The following is a 16,292-nucleotide window of genomic DNA, read 5'->3' as shown; positions in this document are numbered from 1 at the left end:
TGACACAATCATGGAGAATGCGCCAGCATATATGCTCTTCTGTCTATATTTTCCAAACCTGCTCTTGTCCCCTCCAGTTGCTCCATGTAGATTTGACGTCTGGCAAGGTGCATAACTCACTGACAAGCAGGCACACTCCTGCATGAGTTTTCTCTCTCACTAGCTGGATGATACACATTCATTTGCATGTGCTCCACCTCCGACACACCGCCCACCCAACCACCCAGTCACCAGAGCCACCCACAAGCCAACTGGCTCCGTGATTTAATTTGCACAGTGCAGTCATCCAGGCAGCATGTCCTTCTCAATGGAATAATCTCTGGTTCCATGGAATCTTCCGCATTGGAATGCTGCGGAACAAAAAGGATTTAAACATTCAGCTTGCTAGCATTCAATGTACCTGCGGTTTGGTTCTAGCACATGGGTCTTCATCCTGTGGCCCTCCAGCTGCTGTGAAACTACACATCCCAGCATGCCCTGCCACAGTTTTGCTATTAAGGTATGCTAAAACTGAGGCAGGGCATGCTGGGATATGTAGTTCCACAGCAGCTGGAGGGTTGCAGGTTGAAGACCCATGTTCTAGCATGCCTGTTCTATGATGCATGTTCCGTGATGTCACAATCAGCTTGGAATGGGGTGTCTAGCATGCATATGCTGACAGCCACTTGAGGCAGACACACATCAGGAGATGCAGCATATCGGAGGTCTTCGATGCCTTTCCAGCAAATGCACACCACCAGCTGCTGGTCTGGACACAAAACAATGCCCACAATTGAAGGCTCAAAATGCCCAACTACAGGATTAATGTAAGTAGTGAATTTAGGAATGAATTTAGAAGTAGGAAATTAAGTTAGTTCACAAGTACATTCAAATTCAGATCTAAAGACTAGGTAGGCCTCACGTCCTGGCAGCACCCAGCATTTAAAAATGCCTTGATTATAGGTAGGGAATTAAATGTAGATAAGAAGTAGACACAAAAGAAGACTCCACAGAGCAATTATCAGGTGTCTTTATCAATTTTTGCATTTAAAAAATCAAGCAATTAGGGAACACAATGTTGCGACAATGTAACCCTATTTGCAAAATAGTACTAAATAAGTTTGTCGATGTAAGACATTTGCAAAGGCGCAAACAAAACACGCTGGAAAATGCAACTGAATCTGTTATTGGAGGTTAGAATAGATGCAGGATCAAGTAGCTCAATGGGTAGGGTGTTTGATTAGAATTTAACAGGTTATAGGTTTGAATCCTGGGTATGATAGTTTGAGGTGTTATTTAATAAAGTATGTTTATATATTAGTCACACATGGCTTACTTGTACAAATGGCATGTCACCAGTTAGTGCTGACTGCTGATATGCCATTTACACAAACATGCCATGTGTGACTGTATATGCATTTAAGGAGGGCACCCCTGCAATACCACAAACCATTGAGTGTCAAGTATACTAGATATATCTTCATATCTCATGTGCTTTCTCTGAGACCAATCTTGTTATGCCCCTTCCCCACAAGGCATGCGCCTTTTGTCCATATTGCAAAAATGGGGGGGAGGGCATATAATTCTCTGTCACAGGGCACCAAAAAGTCTAGTTATGGCTCTGGTATGCATTATGTAATCTGGCAGACCATCTCTCCAACACTGGCTGGTTGGAATAGAAATCCGGTTATCTATGTGAGCAAATGACCATCAACGATTTACTCTCAAACACTAAAAAATGGACAAAAATGGTCCCCTAAACAAATTGGTTAAATTTTGGGTTTAACCAATTTGTGTAATGACCATTTTTGACCACTTTTCTAGTGTTTGGGAGCAAATGGTTAATTGACATTTGCTCCTATACATTACCAGATTTTCATTCCATCCATCCAGACTGGATAGATAGCCTGACAGATAATTGTGTAGTGTACGCCCAGGATAACTGTTAGTCATGCTTTATTTTATGGCGGCACATAAATGGGTGGACAGATCCAGGGCAAGCACTGCCCACTCATGCATAGTTGTCAACTGATGTGAAGTTCCAGGGGGCAATCTCAGTTATAAAGAGAAGTATCTGGAAATTGTCCCTAGTTAAAAAAAAAAAAAAAATTGATCAACTCCATTTATTTAGTATGATATCCCAGGTGATAGGATGCCGGCAGTCAGAACAACATACTTTATTAAATAACACATCTCAAACTACCATACCCAGGATTCAAACCTATAACCTGTTGAATTCTAATCAAACACCCTACCTATTGAGCTATTTGATCCTGCATAAAAATTGTGAACATTATATGAAGCTATTGGTACTTTGCAAAAAAAAAGAATCAGCATTACAACGCAGCAGATCCATGCAGTTTGCAGCCACACACTACATGTATCTGCTCAGCCACAATGCTGATTATTTCTTCACAAAGTACAAGGTGAGCTCCAAACAGAATTCTCTAGCTTAGAATTATACCTTTCTTTGCCAAACCTAGAAGTCGGGCCCCCCACCCTGGGATCCCCCAGAGGGAGGCCTGCACCGTCATGCGGCAGGCTTGTCCGTTTTGGAAGCAGGCTGATGGGCAGCCCAGGATTGCTTCAGTCTGGGCTTGGCAGGTCTGGAAACATGAGCTTGCTTTGGGTATGCCTGACCTTGGGTACGCTTTACCTGGAGGATGAAAGGGCCAAGAAAAGTACTTTTAGCCTTCTGCGTGGTAGGAGTCATACTAGGTAGGCAAGCTGTTTTAGCAGTAGCCAGATCAGCTACAATCTTATTGAGGTCTTCTCCAAAAGGAGATTCAACTGAGGCAGCACAAGGGAACTCTCATCTGGGGACAACAACTGCAGGGAGAACACATATTTTCAGATGAACATGGTAGGGCAGAAGGCTGCCTAATACTGAAGCACCCCCAAACAACAAATCAAATGCAACTTACTTGACAGAGATGTGCCTGAGCAACGGCCCTCCCCAGCCCTATCCCAAATCATACTTATTTTGCATAGGAGATACCATGGTCATGAAGATTGTTCTCCCAGGGTGAGGTTCATTCATTGCATTCTGGGTATGCTGACCCCTGTGATTTCCCCAAATGTGGGAAACTCGACTGCATTATTTGTGGTAGTGGGGGACTGTGTTTGTGCTTTCCTCTGGTCAGCTCTGGTAAAAGTCAGATTTCTTTGTCTCAGATCTTCCTCTAGCCTTGTTCTTCTTTCGAGAGTTCCCTTGTGCTGCCTCAGTTGGATCTCCTTCACTTGACAGGGGGGTGCCCGAGCAGCGACCCTCCCCAGCTCTAGCCCAACTCCTACTTACCTGCCAGGTGAGATACTATGATCATGAAGGTGCTTCTCCCAGGGCAAGGCTCACCCATTGCACTCTGGGTGTGCTGCCCCTGCGATTTCCCCAAATGTGGGAAACTTGACTGCATAATTTGAGTTTTCCCTGGTCGGCTCTCATGTAATTCAGATCTCTTTGTCTCAGGTCTCTCTCCAGCCTAGTTTGCTGTCTGGTTCCACTTCTTTTTTCTTGAGCCCCTCCCTTCTATACCCTTGTGCACTATCCTGACTTCTCCTCCCGTCTGCTTACTTTGTGCCTCCCAATGCACAATGCAAACTACGGGTAGTGCTGCAGGGCCCACACCCTTTTACTTGCTTTACAGAGCAGCTCTGGAGCTGTTACAGTGCCCAGCTGCAGCAAGAAATCAGCTTGAATGCTTCAGGGGCTGGGGAATGGCCAACATGAGCCCCACACCGAAGGAGGGTGGGGGTGCTTAATGCGAACTAGGGGTCATCCAAGCACCACAAAAGGCCTCCATGCCCTGCACGCTCCTTTTCTCTTTTCATATGCAGACGAGGGTTGAAGCCAACTTTGACCCACTGCTTGGATGACATCACCATATTCAAATCCATCTGCTGCAGGCCATCCCCCAGGAATGCTTGCACTAGTTGTTGCATTTGGTTTGTTGTTTGGGGGTGCTTCAGTATTAGGCAGCCTTCTGCCACCCCATGTTCATCTGAAAATATGTGTTCTCCCTGCAGTTGTTGTCCCCAGATGAGAGTTCCCTTGTGCTGCCTCAGTTGAATCTCCTTTACTTGACAGAGATGTGCCTGAGCAGCGGCCCTCCCCAGCCCTATCCCAAATCATACTTATTTTGCATAGGAGATACTATTGTCATGAAGATTGTTCTCCCAGGGTGAGGTTCATTCATTGCATTCTGGGTATGCTGACCCCTGTGATTTCCCCAAATGTGGGAAACTCGACTGCATTATTTGTGGTAGTGGTGGACTGTGTTTGTGCTTTCCTCTGGTCAGCTCTGGTAAAAGTCAGATTTCTTTGTCTCAGATCTTCCTCTAGCCTTGTTCTTCTTTTGAGAGTTCCCTTGTGCTGCCTCAGTTGGATCTCCTTCACTTGAAAGGTAGTGCCCGAGCAGCGACCCTCCCCAGCTCTAGCCCAACTCCTACTAACCTGCCAGGTGAGATACTATGATCATAAAGGTGCTTCTCCCAGGGCAAGGCTCACCCATTGCACTCTGGGAGTGCTGTCCCTTGCGATTTCCCCAAATGTGGGAAACTTGACTGCATAATTTGTGTTTCCCCTGGACGGTTCTCGTATAATTCAGATCTCTTTGTCTCAGGTCTCTCTCCAGCCTAGTATGCTGTCTGTTTCCACTTCTCTTTTCTTGAGCCCCTCCCTTCTATAACCTTGTGAACTATCCTGACTTCTCCTCCCGTCTGCTTACTTTGTGCCTTCCAATGCACAATGCAAACTACAGGTAGTGCTGCAGGGCCCACACCCTTTTACTTGCCTTACAGAGCAGCTCTGGAGCTGTTACAGTACCCAGCTGCTGCAAGAAATCAGCTTGAATGCTTCAGGGGCTGGGGCATGGCCAACATGAGCCCCACACCGAAGGAGGGTGGGGGTGTTTAATGCGAACTAGGGGTCATCCAAGCGTCGCAAAAGGCCGCCATGCCCTGCATATCCCTTTTCTCTTTTCATAAGCAGACGAGGGTTGAAGCCAACTTTGACCCACTGCTTGGATGACATCACTTGCTGCCTTTCCAATGAAGCAAGTTTAATTTAGTAATAGGTGAAAAACCATCCCTACAAAGGTGTTAATCAGATACTTGGCTTTGTGGACACTTTTCAGAGAACAAATTTGTTAGCATAAAAATAAAGCCAGAAAATGAAGAGCTGTTTAATCACTCAATTGGATTTTTCTGCAAGCGTATTTCTTTTTCTCTGCAACCCACTGCTAAGTTGTGCTTCCTAGCTGTTCTTTTATAAAATTACTTAATCAAATCTAACTCTGATTACATCAGAGAAGGCCAGGTACCCTACACCATAAGAGGGGGTTTGAAATTTTGACTTGTCTACTTAAAGATCACCAAAATCTGATAACAAGGTAAATTACGTCCCTGGGTAGGATTGAACCACCAACCTTTTGGTTAATAACCGAACACGCTAACTGATTGCGCCACAGAGACACATTGCAAAAGTATATACTGACAAAGGCTAATAAGCATTCATCTAGAACGTTTCCTAGAAAAAATTTAAAAAGTCAATAATCTGGAGAGTTTTTGTAAGATGTTTCTTCCATCAACCAATGAAGAAACACATTGGTACTTTCCCATGATGAGTGAGTGCTTCAGGATCTCTTGCACTTACATGTGCAGCAGAGTACTGCAATGGAAGCATGCTGGGCCCATAACCCAGAGGTAGGCAGATTGAATCTATCCTCTGCTATATGCATTTTTTTTTGTTAATTAAAGTAATCCAAAACTGGGATTGATATTTTTGCTCTTTTATTTTTACTTAAAGTACAATAACTTTTATTATTTTAATTTGTTTTAATAGTATATTGACAGTATTGTTTTCTTTCAAAAATCCACTTAATTTTCTTTACCCTATTATTCAAATGGTAATTGACAAAAACAAACTACATTGTCACCAGAAGAGCAATACAAAATGTACAAGTGATATATTAAAATCATCTTTCCAGCTTGAATTTCAATGATGCATTGGGGCAACGATTTTGTGAGAAACCTCTTCACCCTTAAATAAAGATTTTCTTAATTCCTTACCTGTGTGCTAATTAGATATCACCTTGTTTTCACATTAAACAGACTTCCACATGAGAAAGCAGCAAGGATGCAGTGGCGTTAATGTTTCCTGGTGTCAACCTGTATTATTTCAGTAGATATTGAAATGAGGATGCATCTTGCTGCCTTTCCAATGAAGCATGTTTAATTTAGTAATAGGTGAAAAACCATCCCTACAAAGGTGTTAATCAGATACTTGGCTTTGTGGACTCTTTTCAGAGAACAAATTTGTTAGCATAAAAATAAAGCCAGAAAATGAAGAGCTGTTTAATCACTCAATTGGATTTTTCTGCCAGCATATTTCTTTTTCTCTGCAACCCACTGCTAAATTGTGCTTCCTAGCTGTTTTTTTTATAAAATCACTTAATCAAATCTAACTCTGATTACATCAGAGTAGGCCAGGTACCCTACACCATAAGAGAGGGTTTGAAATTTTGACTTGTCTACTTAAATATCACCAAAATCTGATCACAAGGTCAATTACGTCCCTGGGTGGGATTGAACCACCAACTTTTTGGTTAACACTAACTGATTGCGCTACAGCGACACTTTGCAAAAGTACATACTGACAAAGGCTAATAAGCATTCATCTAGAACGTTTCCTAGAAAAACTTTAAATAGTCAATAATCTGGAGAGTTTTTGTAAGATGTTTCTTCCATCAACCAATGAAGAAACACATTGGTACTTTCCCATGATGAGTGAGTGCTTCAGGATCACTTGCACTTACATGTGCAGCAGAGTACTGTAATGGAAGCATGCTGGGTCCATAACCCAGAGGTAGGCAGATTGAAATTATCCTCTGCTATATGCATTTTTTTTTGTTAATTAAAGTAATCCAAAACTGGGATTGATATTTTTGCTCTTTTTATTTTACTTAAAGTACAATAACTTTTACCTTTTTAATTTGTTTTAATAGTATATAGACAGTATTGTTTTCTTTCAAAAATCCACTTAATTTTCTTTACCCGATTATTAAAATGGTAATTGACAAAAACAAACTACATTGTCACCAGAAGAGCAATACAAAATGTACAAGTGATATATTAAAATCATCTTTCCAGCTTGAATTTCAATGATGCATTGGGGCAACGATTTTGTGAGAAACATCTTACCATTAAATAAAGAATTTCTTAATTCCTTACCTGTGTGCTAATTAGATATCACCTTGTTTTCACATTAAACAGACTTCCACATGAGAAAGCAGCAAGGATGCAGTGGCGTTAATGTTTCCTGGTGTCAACCTGTATTATTTCAGTAGATCTTGAAATGAGGATGCATCTTGCTGCCTTTCCAATGAAGCATTTTTAATTTAGTAATAGGTGAAAAACCATCCCTACAAAGGTGTTAATCAGATACTTGTCTTTGTGGACTCTTTTCAGAGAACAAATTTGTTAGCATAAAAATAAAGTCAGAAAATGAAGAGCTGTTTAATCACTCAATTGGATTTTTCTGCCAGCATATTTCTTTTTCTCTGCAACCCACTGCTAAATTGTGCTTCCTAGCTGTTTTTTTTTATAAAATCACTTAATCAAATCTAACTCTGATTACATCAGAGTAGGCCAGGTACCCTACACCATAAGAGAGGGTTTGAAATTTTGACTTGTCTACTTAAATATCACCAAAATCTGATAACAAGGTCAATTACATCCCTGGGTGGGATTGAACCACCAACCTTTTGGTTAATAGCCGTACACACTAACTGATTGCGCCACAGCGATAGTGATAAACGGATAGTGTTCCCAAGCCTTCCATCCTGGAATATCTTTGGTCTTTCGCCAATGAAGAAAGCAATCCCTCCCTCCAGCAGACCCTTCAACCACAATACAAGATCACAGCCAAAAGGCCGAGAAGCAACTACACTTGAGCTTAACAAAAATGGCTAAAACTTAGTGGAGGAAAGTGCAGTGCACCAAAACATAAGCTGACACAATCATGGAGAATGCGCCAGCATATATGCTCTTCTATCTATATTTTGCAAACCTGCTCTTGTCCCCTCCAGCTGCTCTATGTAGATTTAACGTCTGGCAAGGTGCATAACCCACTGACAAGCAGGCACACTCCTGCATGAGTTTTCACTCTCACTAGCTGGATGATACACAATCATTTGCATGTGCTCCACCTCCGACACACCACCCACCCAACCACCCAGTCACCAGAGCCACCCACAAACCAACTGGCTCCGTGATTTAATTTGCACAGTGTAGTCATCCAGGCAGCATGTCCTTCTCAATGGAGGGATCTCTGGTTCCATGGAATCTTCCGCATTGGAATGCTGCGGAACAAAAAGGATTTAAATATTCAGCTTGCTAGCATTCAATGTACCTGCGGCTTGGCTCTAGCACATGGGTCTTCATCCTGTGGCCCTCCAGCTGCTGTGAAACTACACATCCCAGCATGCCCTGCCACAGTTTTGCTATAAGGTATGCTAAAACTAAGGCAGGGCATGCTGGGATGTGTAGTTCCACAGCAGTTGGAGGGTCGCAGGTTGAAGACCCATGTTTTAGCATGCCTGTTCTATGATGCATGTTCCGTGATGTCACAATCAGCTTGGAATGGGGTGTCTAGCAGGCATTTGCTGACAGCCACTTGAGGGAGACACACATCAGGAGATGTAGCATATCGGAGGTCTTCGATGCCTTTCCAGCAAATGCACACCACCTGCTGCTGGTCTGGACACAAAACAATGCCCACAATCGAAGTCCCAAAATGCCCAACTACAGGATTCATGTAAGTAGTGAATTTAGGAATGAATTTAGAAGTAGGAAATTAAGTTAGTTCACAAGTACATTCAAATTCAGATCTAAAGTCTAGGTAGGGCTCACGTCCTGGCAGCCGCCAGCATTTAAAAATGCCTTGATTAGAGGTACGGAATTAAATGTAGATAAGAAGAAGACACAAAATAAGACTCCGCAGAGCAGTTATCAGGTGTTTTTATCAATTGTTGCATTTAAAAAATCAAGCAATTAGGGAACACAATGTTGCAACAATGTAACCCTATTTGCAAAATAGTACTAAATAAGTTTGTCGATGTAAGACATTTGCAAAGGCGCATCCAAAACACGCTGGAAAATGCAACTGAATCTGTGTTTGGAGGCTAGAATAGGAAATGTGCATCGGTCCTACAAGTACTGAAAGCTCTTCTCCCATCTCCCTTTTCTGAAAAGCCATTTAATATATGGTTCCCAGATAGGGGACATATCAGATATTGCCTTTCAAAAGCAGCAAATATCATACCACTTCTATTGCCATCAAAGATAAACATTGATTGTTTTCAGATATTGGATTGAAAAAGCAGTCTTTATTGACATAAAGAAGCCATAAAACATACATAAACATTATACACATAAGTACTGTGTTGCAGCACAGCCAAAACACAATACAAATGCTGTCGGTATAGTACAGTTCAAGAACTACAGCACAGGTCAGCCTACACTATAAATCATGAACTGCACTATACATTTAAACAATACAATAGTTAATAAGGCTATGGGTGTGGAGTGTAAGAGGGTGACGGAATCACAAGCCCAAAGCTTTATTGAAAGACAGACACATATAAAGGGAGGATTAATAAATACAAAGATACCCTTTACTATAGAATGTAGTCCAATCCGGTCTTTCAACTCTTCCACAACTGAAAAACGGATAGTGTTCCCAAGCCTTCCATCCTGGAATATCTTCAGTCTCTCGCCAATGAAGAAAACAATCCCTCCAGCAGACTCTTCAACCACAATACAATATCACAGCCAAAAGAGCGAGAAGCAACTACACTTGCGTTTAAACAAAATGGCTAAAACTTAGTGGAGGAAAGTGCAGTGCACCAAAACATAAGCTGACACAATCATGGAGAATGCGCCAGCATATATGCTCTTCTGTCTATATTTTCCAAACCTGCTCTTGTCCCCTCCAGTTGCTCCATGTAGATTTGACGTCTGGCAAGGTGCATAACTCACTGACAAGCAGGCACACTCCTGCATGAGTTTTCTCTCTCACTAGCTGGATGATACACATTCATTTTCATGTGCTCCACCTCCGACACACCGCCCACCTAACCACCCAGTAACCAGAGCCACCCACAAGCCAACTGGCTCCGTGATTTAATTTGCACAGTGCAGTCATCCAGGCAGCATGTCCTTCTCAATGGAATAATCTCTGGTTCCATGGAATCTTCCACATTGGAATGCTGCGGAACAAAAAGGATTTAAACGTTCAGCTTGCTAGCATTCAATGTACCTGCGGTTTGGTTCTAGCACATGGGTCTTCATCCTGTGGCCCTCCAGCTGCTGTGAAACTACACATCCCAGCATGCCCTGCCACAGTTTTGCTATTAAGGTATGCTAAAACTGAGGCAGGGCATGCTGGGATATGTAGTTCCACAGCAGCTGGAGGGTCGCAGGTTGAAGACCCATGTTCTAGCATGCCTGTTCTATGATGCATGTTCCGTGATGTCACAATCAGCTTGGAATGGGGTGTCTAGCATGCATTTGCTGACTGCCACTTGAGGCAGACACACATCAGGAGATGCAGCATATCGGAGGTCTTCGATGCCTTTCCAGCAAATGCACACCACCAGCTGCTGGTCTGGACACAAAACAATGCCCACAATTGAAGGCTCAAAATGCCCAACTACAGGATTAATGTAAGTAGTGAATTTAGGAATGAGTTTAGAAGTAGGAAATTAAGTTAGTTCACAAGTACATTCAAATTCAGATCTAAAGACTAGGTAGGCCTCACGTCCTGGCAGCACCCAGCATTTAAAAATGCCTTGATTATAGGTAGGGAATTAAATGTAGATAAGAAGTAGACACAAAAGAAGACTCCACAGAGCAATTATCAGGTGTCTTTATCAATTTTTGCATTTAAAAAATCAAGCAATTAGGGAACACAATGTTGCGACAATGTAACCCTATTTGCAAAATAGTACTAAATAAGTTTGTCGATGTAAGACATTTGCAAAGGCGCAAACAAAACACGCTGGAAAATGCAACTGAATCTGTTTTTGGAGGTTAGAATAGATGCAGGATCAAGTAGCTCAATGGGTAGGGTGTTTGATTAGAATTTAACAGGTTATAGGTTTGAATCCTGGGTATGATAGTTTGAGGTGTTATTTAATAAAGTATGTTTATATATTAGTCACACATGGCTTACTTGTACAAATGGCATGTCACCAGTTAGTGCTGACTGCTGATATGCCATTTACACAAACATGCCATGTGTGACTGTATATGCATTTAAGGAGGGCACCCCTGCAATACCACAAACCATTGAGTGTCAAGTATACTAGATATATCTTCATATCTCATGTGCTTTCTCTGAGATCAATCTTGTTATGCCCCTTCCCCACAAGGCATGCGCCTTTTGTCCATATTGCAAAAATGGGGGGGAGGGCATATAATTCTCTGTCACAGGGCACCAAAAAGTCTAGTTATGGCTCTGGTATGCATTATGTAATCTGGCAGACCATCTCTCCAACACTGGCTGGTTGGAATAGAAATCCGGTTATCTATGTGAGCAAATGACCATCAACGATTTACTCTCAAACACTAAAAAATGGACAAAAATGGTCCCCTAAACAAATTGGTTAAATTTTGGGTTTAACCAATTTGTGTAATGACCATTTTTGACCACTTTTCTAGTGTTTGGGAGCAAATGGTTAATTGACATTTGCTCCTATACATTACCAGATTTTCATTCCATCCATCCAGACTGGATAGATAGCCTGACAGATAATTGTGTAGTGTACGCCCAGGATAACTGTTAGTCATGCTTTATTTTATGGCGGCACATAAATGGGTGGACAGATCCAGGGCAAGCACTGCCCACTCATGCATAGTTGTCAACTGATGTGAAGTTCCAGGGGGCAATCTCAGTTATAAAGAGAAGTATCTGGAAATTGTCCCTAGTTAAAAAAAAAAAATTTGATCAACTCCATTTATTTAGTATGATATCCCAGGTGATAGGATGCCGGCAGTCAGAACAACATACTTTATTAAATAACACATCTCAAACTACCATACCCAGGATTCAAACCTATAACCTGTTGAATTCTAATCAAACACCCTACCTATTGAGCTATTTGATCCTGCATAAAAATTGTGAACATTATATGAAGCTATTGGTACTTTGCAAAAAAAAAGAATCAGCATTACAACGCAGCAGATCCATGCAGTTTGCAGCCACACACTACATGTATCTGCTCAGCCACAATGCTGATTATTTCTTCACAAAGTACAAGGTGAGCTCCAAACAGAATTCTCTAGCTTAGAATTATACCTTTCTTTGCCAAACCTAGAAGTCGGGCCCCCCACCCTGGGATCCCCCAGAGGGAGGCCTGCACCGTCATGCGGCAGGCTTGTCCGTTTTGGAAGCAGGCTGATGGGCAGCCCAGGATTGCTTCAGTCTGGGCTTGGCAGGTCTGGAAACATGAGCTTGCTTTGGGTATGCCTGACCTTGGGTACGCTTTACCTGGAGGATGAAAGGGCCAAGAAAAGTACTTTTAGCCTTCTGCGTGGTAGGAGTCATACTAGGTAGGCAAGCTGTTTTAGCAGTAGCCAGATCAGCTACAATCTTATTGAGGTCTTCTCCAAAAGGAGATTCAACTGAGGCAGCACAAGGGAACTCTCATCTGGGGACAACAACTGCAGGGAGAACACATATTTTCAGATGAACATGGTAGGGCAGAAGGCTGCCTAATACTGAAGCACCCCCAAACAACAAATCAAATGCAACTTACTTGACAGAGATGTGCCTGAGCAACGGCCCTCCCCAGCCCTATCCCAAATCATACTTATTTTGCATAGGAGATACCATGGTCATGAAGATTGTTCTCCCAGGGTTAGGTTCATTCATTGCATTCTGGGTATGCTGACCCCTGTGATTTCCCCAAATGTGGGAAACTCGACTGCATTATTTGTGGTAGTGGGGGACTGTGTTTGTGCTTTCCTCTGGTCAGCTCTGGTAAAAGTCAGATTTCTTTGTCTCAGATCTTCCTCTAGCCTTGTTCTTCTTTCGAGAGTTCCCTTGTGCTGCCTCAGTTGGATCTCCTTCACTTGACAGGGGGGTGCCCGAGCAGCGACCCTCCCCAGCTCTAGCCCAACTCCTACTTAGTTGCCAGGTGAGATACTATGATCATGAAGTTGCTTCTCCCAGGGCAAGGCTCACCCATTGCACTCTGGGTGTGCTGCCCCTGCGATTTCCCCAAATGTGGGAAACTTGACTGCATAATTTGAGTTTTCCCTGGTCGGCTCTCATGTAATTCAGATCTCTTTGTCTCAGGTCTCTCTCCAGCCTAGTTTGCTGTCTGGTTCTACTTCTTTTTTCTTGAGCCCCTCCCTTCTATACCCTTGTGCACTATCCTGACTTCTCCTCCCGTCTGCTTACTTTATGCCTCCCAATGCACAATGCAAACTACGGGTAGTGCTGCAGGGCCCACACCCTTTTACTTGCTTTACAGAGCAGCTCTGGAGCTGTTACAGTGCCCAGCTGCTGCAAGAAATCAGCTTGAATGCTTCAGGGGCTGGGGAATGGCCAACATGAGCCCCACACCGAAGGAGGGTGGGGGTGCTTAATGCGAACTAGGGGTCATCCAAGCACCACAAAAGGCCTCCATGCCCTGCACGCTCCTTTTCTCTTTTCATATGCAGACGAGGGTTGAAGCCAACTTTGACCCACTGCTTGGATGACATCACCATATTCAAATCCATCTGCTGCAGGCCATCCCCCAGGAATGCTTGCACTAGTTGTTGCATTTGGTTTGTTGTTTGGGGGTGCTTCAGTATTAGGCAGCCTTCTGCCACCCCATGTTCATCTGAAAATATGTGTTCTCCCTGCAGTTGTTGTCCCCAGATGAGAGTTCCCTTGTGCTGCCTCAGTTGAATCTCCTTTACTTGACAGAGATGTGCCTGAGCAGCGGCCCTCCCCAGCCCTATCCCAAATCAAAAAAACACAAAAACTACCCACACAGGTGTGACCCTCTGTAGGAAATCAGTAGCGCTGTCCCCACCATTTATCGGAGATAATCAATAAATAATTAAAAAATGGCTAATTACTATTAAATTTTAAAACATATAAATCATATTTTATTAACATATATTGCTGCAGCAAAATTGACATACATAAAAATGCATATTGTGTATAGTGGATGCCTTTAATGTAAATGCTCCACATACACAAATGTATATACTTAATTACGTTTATTCTCTGAGGCTTGGATTTTAATAAGCTGACTTCAAAATGTCCACATAGATTAATGATAGACCAATGAGCTCGGCATTTACGGACACTGCTTGCATGAGTATGTCCTTAATTAATTAATGTCCCGAAAAAGATGTGTGCACACATATATCACTTTGAATGGATAGTTACCATGGGCGATAAGTTTTTCATTCACCTCTTTAGAACAGTCTGTTTAGGACCGTCCCAATTGGAAAGACTCCCTCTGCTGGTGCTTGTCCATTTACTGCAGAATATCTGGAGACAATATCCACGGGAATCCGTCCACAGTGCTCCGGCTCCCTCTGCTGGTGGCTAACCGCAATTGCAGGTGGACTGGCTGTTTTGTCGTAGCCAGAAGCCGGTGATCGTGTAAAACAAGCAGGAGGTGATAGTCACTGCCAGTAGGTCCTTCGAAAACGCGTTTCTCCGCCTTCCCAGTGCGTTCAGCGGCTTCCTCAGTTCGAATGACCATCATCCCAATGAACACTTTATATAGCCCCACTTATTTGAAATTCCCGCGGCCATTCGCGCATGCGCACTCAAACGTGCGTTCCAAGCCTCAGTCTCATTACAAACTTTAAATAGACTCCAGCGGCCATTTTAGCTGGTTAAAACACACGATCCAAGCCTCATTATCACACCCGGAAGTTGCATCCATCGTTCTTATTAACAATATCAGAATCAAGCCTCGTTTTAAAACATAATTATCTACAACTTCATATTCAATTATACTGAACTCTAATGCAATTTGCTCAACAAGATTACGTCACTTAGTTTAATCATAATTAATTTATCATGATTACAAGTAATCCATGTCTTATTTGACAACATCAGTACAAATATGACCGTATTTAAGAACAATATTAATACTAGTCAACACATCCTATTTTATTAGCACAGGTGATAAATATATTAAATATACTGCTCAACAGTATCATTACTCGGAAATAAAAGGGGACTAATTTTGATTATAATTTGTACTTTATAATTTATAATTTAGATCCCCACACGCCATCTTGTGGTTCAAATACATAATTACATTAAGATCGAAAATGACATCATTATAACAAATACTTTTGTTAAGGAGGTAGATCAAAACCGATATTTACATTACAAAAGTAGTCATTTACAACGATGGAAGGATAATATACCGAAGGGCCAGTTCCTTCGGATAAAAAGGAATTGTTCCACCAAAGAAGGAGCAAGAGAACAAATGGAATCTCTCTATGGGGCGTTTCTTACGCAGGGGTATCCAATATCTGTTCTTGACCAGGCTTGGAAGGAGGTGGAAAATATGGAAAGAGACCATTTATTGGATACCACCAGCAAAAATACTAGAAAGAAAAATAACAAAATGACGGATAGGACAACAATGTTTGTAACTAAGTATAATACTAGTGCATACAAGATCAAGAGGATAATTAAGAAGAACTTTTCTATTCTCAAGTTGGATGAGATGTTGAACTCCAATGTAGTCCTTAGTGAACAGGTAATATTTCGGAAGTCAGATAGTCTGAAGTCCGCACTAGCTCCAAGTTTTTTTAGGAGACCTGGGGAAAAATCCATGGCTCCAGATGCCCAAGGGGGACAAATAGATACATGGATACCCAAACCGCCATTAGGGTTCCATAAGTGTGGTAGACTAAACTGTACAACATGCAAACACACAAAAAAGAAAACCACACAATTTGTCTCATCTGTATCGGGAGAGAAATTCAATATAAAAAGTTTTCTGAATTGTAGATCCATGTATGTTATCTACGTCTTACAGTGTGGTTGTGGAGCACAGTACGTGGGGCGCACCACTCGGGCACTTCACGTTAGGTTCATGGAGCATAAAAGACAGATAGATAAAAAAGTAGGAAACACCTACCTATACCGCCATATTTTGGAATGCAATGGAGGGAAAAGTGATAATCTACAAATCATGGCAATTGAACAAGTGGCGGTAACCAGTAGAGGAGGTGATAGGTATAAAAGGTTATGTAAGAAAGAGGCTTTCTGGATCTTTAGCCTA

At 42.3% G+C, this 16,292-nt stretch overlaps 6 non-coding genes across 6 annotated transcripts; all 6 read left to right on the top strand.

The window, feature by feature from the left end:
- The first annotated feature begins 2,953 nt into the window (after positions 1-2,953).
- LOC135019213 (U1 spliceosomal RNA) lies at positions 2,954-3,117 on the top strand. Its single transcript, XR_010216806.1, has one exon. It is a non-coding gene; the product is annotated as a U1 spliceosomal RNA (small nuclear RNA).
- Positions 3,118-3,269: 152 nt separating this feature from the next.
- LOC135019322 (U1 spliceosomal RNA) lies at positions 3,270-3,432 on the top strand. Its single transcript, XR_010216910.1, has one exon. It is a non-coding gene; the product is annotated as a U1 spliceosomal RNA (small nuclear RNA).
- Positions 3,433-4,106: 674 nt separating this feature from the next.
- LOC135019192 (U1 spliceosomal RNA) lies at positions 4,107-4,270 on the top strand. The gene has a single exon (XR_010216785.1). It is a non-coding gene; the product is annotated as a U1 spliceosomal RNA (small nuclear RNA).
- Positions 4,271-4,421: 151 nt separating this feature from the next.
- On the top strand, positions 4,422-4,585 carry LOC135019276 (U1 spliceosomal RNA). Its single transcript, XR_010216867.1, has one exon. It is a non-coding gene; the product is annotated as a U1 spliceosomal RNA (small nuclear RNA).
- An 8,259-nt stretch (positions 4,586-12,844) lies between these two features.
- LOC135019544 (U1 spliceosomal RNA) lies at positions 12,845-13,008 on the top strand. The gene has a single exon (XR_010217092.1). It is a non-coding gene; the product is annotated as a U1 spliceosomal RNA (small nuclear RNA).
- Positions 13,009-13,160: 152 nt separating this feature from the next.
- Positions 13,161-13,323, top strand: LOC135019432 (U1 spliceosomal RNA). Its single transcript, XR_010216994.1, has one exon. It is a non-coding gene; the product is annotated as a U1 spliceosomal RNA (small nuclear RNA).
- Positions 13,324-16,292: the final 2,969 nt, after the last annotated feature.

This window comes from Pseudophryne corroboree, unplaced genomic scaffold (genome assembly GCF_028390025.1).
Source record: "Pseudophryne corroboree isolate aPseCor3 unplaced genomic scaffold, aPseCor3.hap2 scaffold_334, whole genome shotgun sequence".
NCBI classification, from domain to species: Eukaryota; Metazoa; Chordata; class Amphibia; order Anura; family Myobatrachidae; genus Pseudophryne; species Pseudophryne corroboree.
Note: the sequence above shows the minus strand (reverse complement) of the source record. Positions and strands in the feature narration are given on the sequence as shown.